This window comes from Oryctolagus cuniculus, unplaced genomic scaffold (genome assembly GCF_051225735.1).
Source record: "Oryctolagus cuniculus isolate XC-2025 breed Fujian yellow rabbit unplaced genomic scaffold, ASM5122573v1 ptg000055l, whole genome shotgun sequence".
NCBI lineage: Eukaryota > Metazoa > Chordata > Mammalia > Lagomorpha > Leporidae > Oryctolagus > Oryctolagus cuniculus.
The window spans coordinates 220,761-230,810 of record NW_028301710.1 but is presented as its reverse complement, the minus strand read 5'-3'; positions in this window follow the sequence as shown (position 1 = coordinate 230,810).

The following is a 10,050-nucleotide window of genomic DNA, read 5'->3' as shown; positions in this document are numbered from 1 at the left end:
CCTCTTCCAATCCAGCTCTCTGCTGTGGCCTGCTGTCGGGGACCACGCAGCATGTGACCTCTTAGTGGAGAGACAGGGCTAGACAGGCCAGACCAGATAGTACTGATAATGCAACCTTGTGTGACCTTGTGCCTTAAGGCCTTGTAACCTTTCCCCTACTTGCACTAGCATTGCAGCTACAAGATAAGCCCCCCCTCCTTTCCCCGCCCGATACCCTGCCTCGATGATATATAAGTGTGTGGTTGAAAAATAAAGTCGCAGCTTGATCGGCACCTGTCTTGCTGCCATCTTTGTGTCTCCTGTCCCTTTCATTTCTCCTTCTAGGTGCTCGGCCCCAGTTGCTGTCCCGCGGGACGGGACAACTGGCACCCAACGTGGGGCTCGAGTGCGGCCCTTGGGGTTTGAGTGCCTGTAAGATTGGAGGAACGCCGCCTTCCAGGAGGAAAACTTGGATCCAAGTGATTGTGCAACCGGCTCGGAACTGCCCACCCGAGATCATTAGCATCGGTCGATGCTGCGGAGTGAAGACGGCGCAAGGTAAGTGACAGCCATGGGACAGGCATTATCATCATGGGAAATATTCATTTCGGGTCTCAGGGAGGCCCTCAAGACACGAGGAGTTCGGGTTAAAAATAAGGATCTAAAGGCATTTTTTGAGTATGTAGAAAGATTGTGTCCCTGGTTCCCCAAGGAAGGAACAATTGACGAGATCAAGTGGGAAAGAGTTGGAAGTTGTTTAAAGGATTTTCATGAGACCTTTGGCCCTGCAAAAGTGCCTATTACGATTTTTTCATATTGGAACCTGATTAATGACATTCTAAAAACCCGTCACCTAGATAAGACTATTGATGCCCTAGTAAGGGATGGTGAGGAGACGTTACAGCAATCCTCCCGACCTGCATCTAAATGCCCATCTGTCATTCTAGATATACCCTCCACTGATGATGACCCCAACAATAAAATTAAAGAGCCCACTTTAGCCCCTACCAACGAAGCGAGCCGACTATATCCTGCCATCCGAGACAAATTAGAATCAGATGAGGAACATGTCCCAGAGGAAGAGGTCGTGCACTATCATAATTCCAATTGGCCCCAAAATGTTAAAAATCCCCCGCCATACAATACTCACCCGCACCTTCCCATTTGTGCCCCGGCTCTCTATGACTTTAACCCTCCTGTGCCTGACTTGTCGGCCTTGCGACAGTCACTTCAACAGAGACGAGAGCACATCCAGCTCCTTAAGGAAATAAAATCCCTTGACGAGGAGCTCTGCAACCTTGCCTTAGAGCAGCCCCTTACAAAACCTAAACAAGGTAAAGTCAGGTCCAAAACCCAACCCCTTCTAGCTTTCCCTGTAACCAGGAGGCAAGCTGGAGGTCATTCTGAGCCTGCTGCTGATGGGGAAAATGAGGCTGAAGAGAATTCGCCCCACCATTCTGAGGAAGATAGTGAGGAACCTGGGTCGGAGGAGGAAGATCAGGTCCCCAATCAAGGACCTGGTAATGGACAGCCGCCACCCTATAAAAAAAACTTAGTCTCAGATTTATTGAAAAACTTAAAACTGCTTGCACCCAGTATGGTCCCACTGCCCCGTATACTCAGGCCTTATTGGAAAGCCAGAGTGCCCGGTGGCTTACACCTAATGATTGGGACTTCCTCGCCAGAGCTGCTCTCAGCGGAGGTGACTATGTCCTGTGGAGGGCTGATTATGTTCAAATTTGTAAAGAAATAGCCCAACAAAATTTTGCTAAAGCTTCATCTAAAAATTGGACCCTCAAAAAACTTTTGGGAGATGTCCCATATAATTCCAACAATTCACAAGCCCAGTTCCCTGATGGACTTCTGGGGCAAATTAAAACTGCCGGACTAGGGGCTTGGAGAAAGCTTCCTCAAAGGGGAGCAGTCACTACCTCTTTGGCTAAGATTCAGCAGGGGCCCAACGAGCCTTATAGTGATTTTGTCTCGCGCCTTAATGTTGCAGCTGAGAGACTAGTTGGCCCAGGAGAAAATGGAAGTGCATTTGTTACACACCTCGCCTTTGAAAATGCCAACCCAGCTTGTAAAGATATTCTTCGGCCTCATAAACATAAGGGTGATCTTTCAGACTATGTGAGGCTCTGCGCTGGTGTGGGATCGGCCCATGCCATGGGCTTGGCAATTGGGGCCGCACTCAAACTGACCCAAAATCCCTCCAAGGGGACCTCCACTTGCTACGCCTGTAAACAGCCTGGACATTTTGCCCGCGAATGTCCAACTGCCTTATCAAACAGGCCCATGGCCCAAGGCGCGGCTCCATCTCCTTCAGGTAGGCCGCTCCCCTCCACCCCATGCCCCCGATGTCATAGGGGTTATCACTGGGCAAATGAATGCAGGTCAAAGACTAATCCTTCAGGCCAACCCCTCCCTCCTAGTGTGCCAGGAAACTCCCAGAGGGGCCAGCCCCTGGCCCCAGTTTCTCAAAGGACAAACCCTGGGGCAGTACGGTTTGTCCCTTCCCAGCCTCAGGCTCAGCAAATACCTCAACAATTGCTTCTCTCCAACAAGCAACCCCAGATAGTGCAGGACTTGACCTCTGTGCCACCTCCGATACAATATTAGATTCCACCCAGGGCCCACAAATTATCCCTACAGGGGTGTGGGGCCCCTTGCCTTCGGGTACCTGTGCTTTTATTCTTGGCCGAGCATCAGCCACCCTTAAAGGCATTCAAGTTTTTCCCGGTATTATTGACGATGACTTCACCAGGGAAATAAAAATCCTAGCAGCCACTATCAGTGGAGTAGCTGCCGTTCCACAGGGCACCCATCTAGCACAACTGGTTCTTCTTCCTTTAATTACTGGAAGTACATCCTCAATTTCTTCCAGGCCCCGAGGCATTACCCCTTTGGGCTCCTCGGATGCTTATTGGGTCCAGCCAATTACAAAAAATAGGCCTGTGTTAACCCTTACTATTGAAGGAAAGGATTTCAAGGGCATTTTGGATACAGGGGCAGATGCCACGGTCATATCTCAAGATCATTGGCCCGCCCATTGGCCGCTGACCGCATCTCTCACCGATTTGTGAGGTATAGGCCAGTCCAATAACCCCCAAGTCAGCTCAAGGGTATTACGCTGGAAAGATAAGGAAGGCAATCAGGGCACTGTGACTCCTTTTGTATTACCAGGCCTTCCTATTAACCTGTGGGGACGTGACATTCTCTCCCAAATGGAAGTTATCCTGTGCAGCCCTAATGCTGTGGTCACACAACAAATGCTGCGCATGGATTATGTGCCTGGCACAGGACTTGGAAAAATGAGACAGGGCATAACTCAACCTATTACAGCCCCCTCTAAAACAGATAGACATGGGCTCGGATATTCGGATTTTTAGTAACGGCCACTGGCCTTCCTGTACCCCATGCAGATAAAATCACATGGAATACTCAAACTCCTGTTTGGGTGGATCAGTGGCCGCTTACTCAAGAAAAGCTAAATGCCGCTACAGCGCTTGTACAGGAGCAGCTCGTGGCTGGACACCTAGAGCCTTCCAATTCTCCCTGGAATACGCCCATTTTTGTCATAAAGAAAAAATCTGGTAAATGGCGCCTTTTACAGGATTTGCGTGCCGTTAATAAGGTCATGGCACCCATGGGTGCCCTCCAACCTGGCATCCCAACCCCCGTGGCCATCCCAAATGGTTATTACAAAATAATTATAGATCTCAAAGACTGCTTTTTCACTATTCCTCTACACCCTGATGACCGTCCTTATTTTGCCTTTAGCCTCCCCCATGTTAATTTCCAGGGACCGATGCAAAGATTTCATTGGAAAGTCTTGCCCCAGGGAATGGCCAATAGCCCCACCCTTTGTCAAAAGTTTGTAGCACAGGCAGTGGACCCGGTTCATTTACACTGGCCGCACATTTATATTCTACATTATATGGATGACATTTTACTGGCGGCTCAAAACAAGTCAGACCTACAAGATTGCTTTACAGCACTTTCTAAAGCCTTTCTTGCCCTTGGTTTACAAATTGCTCCTGTTAAGGTCCAGTTACAAGACCCCTTTACCTATTTAGGTTTAAAATTACAACAGGATTTGGTTTTTGTGCCCCGCATCCAGTTCCACGTGGATTGCCTCCATACCCTTAATGATTTTCAAAAACTTCTAGGAGATATTCAATGGCTCAGGCCCTATTTAAAAATATCTAATAATGTCCTTTTGCCCCTCAATGACATTCTGCGAGGAGACCCAGATCCCTCTTCCCCCCACGAGCTCACCCCTGCTGCGGGAGACGCATTAAACCAAGTAGCGCAAGCCATCAGCCAACAGGTTGTTTCACAGATTTCTTATACTCTCCCCCTGCTTTTTGTAGTTTTAGCCACACCACATATGCCCACTGGAGTTTTTTGGCAAAAATCCCTCATGCCCAATAAAAAGGGTCAACCTCTTTTCTGGGTTCATCTCCCCATTTCCTCATCTAAGGTAATTGCAGTATATTTGTCTCAGGTTGCTTCAATAATCATCAAGGCTCGTTTCCTTTCCCGCCAATATTTTGGAAAAGACCCCGATGTTGTAGTAGTGCCATATACCCAAGAACAGACCCAGTTCCTTCTTCAAACTTCTGATGACTGGGGAATAGCCATGTCAGGATTTATGGGAGTCATTGACAATCACCTCCCTGATGACCCCGTGTTACAGTTTGCCCAATCCTATTCCTTTATTTTCCCAAAAAATACAAAAAGTAACCCCATTCCAAAGGCTGTTATGGTGTTTACAGATGGGTCCTCCAATGGAATGGCTGCCTTCGTGGCAAATAACCATTGCCACGTTTTTAAAACATCTTATCAGTCGGCCCAGTTGGTTGAGCTGTATGCCATACTTCAAGTCTTTACACAGTTTTCCAGTCAGGCTGTAAATATTTATACTGATAGTGCATATGTAGCTCACTCCATTCCGTTGCTTGAGACTTCTCCTTTTCTTAAAACAACTTCCAACGCTATGCCCTTGTTTATACAAATTCAAAAGCTAATACGAGAAAGACAACAGCCCTTCTATTTGGGACATATTAGGGCACACACAAGCCTACCAGGATCACTCTCAGAAGGTAATGCCCAGGCAGATGCTGCTACAAGGCTTTCCTTCCCCACAACTGTGGGATCGGTGCAGAAAGCTCAGAACTCAGAAGGTAATGCCCAGACAGATGCTGCTACAAGGCTTACCTTCCCCACAACTGTGGGATCAGTGCAGAAAGCTCAGAACTCAGAAGGTAATGCCCAGACAGATGGTGCTACAAGGCTTACCTTCCCCATAATTGTGGGATCAGTACAGGAAGCTCAAAACTTGCATAGGTTGCATCACTTAAATGCTCAATCTCTCCATTTGTTTTGTAAAATTTCATGAGAACAGGCTCATGAAATAGTCAAAAAATGCCCCTCATGTGTTACAAGCCAACCTGTACCACATTTGGGAGTCAATCCGCGTGGTCTTCTCCCTAATCAACTGTGGCAAATGGATGTCACACACTTCCCAAAATTTGGCAAACTAAAGTATCTCCATGTCTCTATAGACACCTATAGTGGCTTTGTCTTTGCCTCCCCCCACACAGGAGAAGCTGCTAAGGATGTTATCTCGCACCTTATCACAGCTCTTTCTGTACTGGGAAAACCTGTTAAGATTAAGACAGACAATGGTCCTGCTTATGTCAGCACTAAGTTTAAACAATTTTGTGAGGCGCTCCATATTAACCACATTACAGGAATTCCCTACAATCCACAGGGACAGGGAATTGTTGAAAGAGCCCATCAAACACTAAAAACTTGGCTCACTCGGCTTGAAGCCACTTCCTTGTCTTTTGCCTCTCCCCGCGACCGATTGAATCATGCGCTCTTTGTGATAAACTTCCTGACCTTGGATAATAAGAATCATTCAGCTGCGGACCGTCATTGGCACCCTTCCCCTGATACAGCTCCGCCTATGGTAATGTGGCAAGACCCCCTCACCAGTAGCTGGCACGGACCAGATCCAGTACTCATTTGGGGACGTGGCTCAGCCTGCATCCTGGACCAAAAACAATCGGCACCAAGATGGCTACCTGAAAGATTAATTAAACAAGTTAATCCACCAATTCCTACAAATAATGATGTTGTTCCAGAGCCTGTACTTGGCCCTGAGAACGCCTTTTCTTTATACCCACAGGAATGAAAAGACCCGGCTGGACGCTACTGGGACTCATTACAGGACTCCTTATTGTTGCCATTGTTGCTATTTGAGTATCTTATCTTCTCTCTATTCTCTCCTCCCCTGCTACGTTTCCTGAGGGCTCACTGATTAACCCCTCCAAAGGGCCCTAATACAATGGCCCTCAGCCTTGCTCTCCTGATGATGGCAATCTACACCATCCATTGGGCTCCACCAGTCTTTGCAGGACTTGACAACCCTCAGGGCATTCAAAAACACCTTCAACAGCATCACCCTTGTACCTGCTCAGGGGGCATAATAGTATCCTTCCCACGAACCCGTGGCCGTGCTCAAAAGCCGCATTTTACACAAGACTGCGGAGATAAAACTGCTTATCTGACCGTCCCGGTTCCCGATGGTTCTGTGTTCCCAAACCTAAGCTAGACTCTTACCGCACTGGGGATCAGTGCCCATCAGAGTGCAATAAAACTATCCATTACTCCGTGCACTCCTCCTGTTATACACAGTATCAAACCTGTAACAAGGGAAATCAGCATTTACTGTTTGCTGTTATATCAGGAGATTATGAGGGAACGTTTCGGAGGAGAGTTATCCTCTTCACACTTCAGCTCCCCCTCCTGCCCCACTAAGGGACAAGTAGCCTGCTGGTACCCTATTGCCCCTGTGGGAGTGTCTGATGGTGGAGGCCCTCAGGATACCCTTACTAAATTAAAAACACAAAAGGTACTCGAAACCGTATTTGAAAACCTTTACCCTTCCCTCCAATATCACCCCCTGGCTAAAGTTCATTCCAGAGGAAATAAAGACTTGGATGTCAATACCATCGATATCCTTACCAACACCCATAAACTGCTTAATCTCTCTGCCCCAAACCTTGCAAGAGACTGCTGGCTCTGTTTACGCCAGGGACCCCCCCTTCCTCTTGCCATTTTTCTACCGCTTAATAATACCCTTGAGTTCAATAGCTTCTTGGGCCACCCCCCTATGCAGCCCTTTCCTGTTCTTCCTGTCCCAACGGAAAATATCACTTGCCTTTATAAACCTCCCAACAACAATCCCTTCGATATCGATGTAGGCCTTGCTCCTTTCTGTACAAATAATGTAACAGTAAACTACCCTCTTTATGCCCCTAATTCCACCGTTTTTGGATGTAGGGATAATTTAGCTTATACCATTTTACCAACAAATTGGACCGGTAATTGCATGCATGCTATACTTTTTCCTGTTATAGAGATTATCAATGGAGATACCCCTGTTCCTATCCCCTCCCTTGATTATATCGCAGGGAGACAAAAACGAGCTATTCAATTTATTCCTTTATTAGCCACATTGGGAATTTCCTCAGCTATGGTTACAGGATCCACAGGACTAGGAATCGCGGTCCACAAATATAGAGAATTGTCCCAACAACTTATTAATGATGTGCAGACCCTATCCACCACCATTCAGGACCTTCAAGATCAAATTGATTCCCTAGCGGAAGTGGTTCTACAAAATCGTAGAGGCTTAGACTTGCTTACTGCTGAACGGGGAGGTATTTGCTTGGCTTTACAGGAAAAATGCTGTTTTTACGCTAACAAGTCCGGCATTGTTCGTGATAAAATCAAGACACTTCAAGAAGATCTGGAGCATCGTCGACGTGCCATGGCTGAAAATCCCTTTTGGACTGGATGGAATGGACTGCTTCCCTATTTGCTGCCACTTTTAGGCCCCATTGTTGGGTTGCTTGTTGTGCTATCTATAGGTCCTTGTCTCCTCAATAGGCTGATGACCTTTATCAGACAACAAGTAGATAATTTAGCAGCCAGACCAATTCAAATACATTACCAAAGTCTGGCCATGGAAGATCCCATGGAAAACGTTATCTCTCTCTCTGGCCGGTGAAGTCTGGCCAGTGAGGTCACGGTCCCTCCAACAACTGACTCTCCCCTTCAGTCTGCTGCTGCCCCAGTTGGGAGCCCAGGAAGGGCCCCAGGCCTATCAATAAAACGAGCAGTAAGCCAATGACGGGCACCTTCCCAGAACCTCACCCACCTAAGACAGGAGTCCTTGGGGACTGGCAAGGATATCCAATGACGGGTAAGAAGTGATGGAGCCCCGGGTCTATTCCTAAGACAGGCACTGCTCGCTCATCATGCTTGGCCTAACCGGTAGCCATTTCTGTTTAATTGATAAGAAAGGGGGATATGTCGGGGACCACGCAGCATGTGACCTCTTAGTGGAGAGACAGGGCTAGACAGGCCAGACCAGATAGTACTGATAACGCAACCTTGTGTGACCTTGTGCCTTAAGGCCTTGTAACCTTTCCCCTACTTGCACTAGCATTGCAGCTACAAGATAAGCCCCCCCTCCTTCCCCCGCCTGATACCCTGCCTCGATGATATATAAGTGTGTGGTTGAAAAATAAAGTCGCAGCTTGATCAGCACCTGTCTTGCTGCCATCTTTGTGTCTCCTGTCCCTTTCATTTCTCCTTCTAGGTGCTCGGCCCCAGTTGCTGTCTCGCGGGACGGGACAGCCTGCGAAAGCAGTAGAAGATGGCCCAAGTCCTTGGGCCCCTGCACCCACGTGGGAGGCTGGGAAGATGCTCCTGGCTCCTGGCTTTAGATTGGCGCAGCTCTGGCCATTGTGGCCATCTGGAGAGTGAACTAGCAGATGGAAGACCTCTCTCTCTACCTCTACCTCTCTGTAATTCTTTCAAATAAATAAAATAAATCTTTAAAATAACACTGGCAAGGAATTGAAAAATCCATAATGAACCACTCTGCAGTTACTTTAGTAGATATTGCTCGAAGATCAAAGGAAGTATTAAACCTGTTGCTATAATAATAGATTGATATGCTCTCAGAACTTATATTCCCTATTTGTCATATAATCATAGTTTCAAACAGATTAACATTAATTCAAAGTTTATAAAATAATTAGGACAACATCCCTCTTGGAAACTGGTCTGTATTCCTGTAAAGAATAGTTTTAGTTTTGTTTCTCATACTATGATACATGTGTTTTGGGAACGATGAATGACAGAATCATATATACTCTTATATACCTACTTGTGTTCTCATTTTACTATTTCTTATCCATTTTAATATTTTCTAATATTCAATTTTATTGGTTACTAAGTTGATTTTACCTGAATACAACATTTAGACATTTATATTTTTTGTATGCATACACAGGAGTTTGTAAGTGTGTGTGTGCATTTGAGAGGTAGCGTAGAAAATAATATTATGAGGAATCCTAACCCTCATTTCAAACACTAAGCCCTCCTGAGACCTGGCTTCCTTGAGGCAGAGCACTGGGACCTCTCACTGTAATGGGCTGAACTGATTCTCCCAAAAGTGAGTATCTTGCAGCCTTAACCCCCAATGGGATTGTTTTTAGAGACAGGACCTTTAAAGATGTAACAGAAGGAAAATGATATCAAGTGTGAGGCCCTAATCCAGATGTACACCTGATCTTATAAGGAGAGCCAGCAGGGATTCATATGGACAGAGGAAATACCATGTGAACACACAGTAAGTTGCTGGCTGACTGGAAGCCAGGGAGTGAGGTCGCAGAAGTCACCAAGCCTGCAGACACCTTGATCTTGAACTTCCAATGTGCAGGACTGCGAGAAACAATCTCTGGTGATTTAAACCATCCCATTTGTTGTAATGTGTCATGGTGACTTTGGCAAAGTAATATACCCAATCCCTACCAGCTTAAATTGCACCCACCCACAAGCTCCACAAAAAAAAAAAAAAAATTCAAAGAAATATGAAAATCAAAAACTGTGATTTTAGGTGCCCAAATGCCTAAGTGAGAAAAGGAGAGAAATAAGATGAATAAAAAATAGAACCCTAGAAATATGTCCATTAAAATCTAGATATCA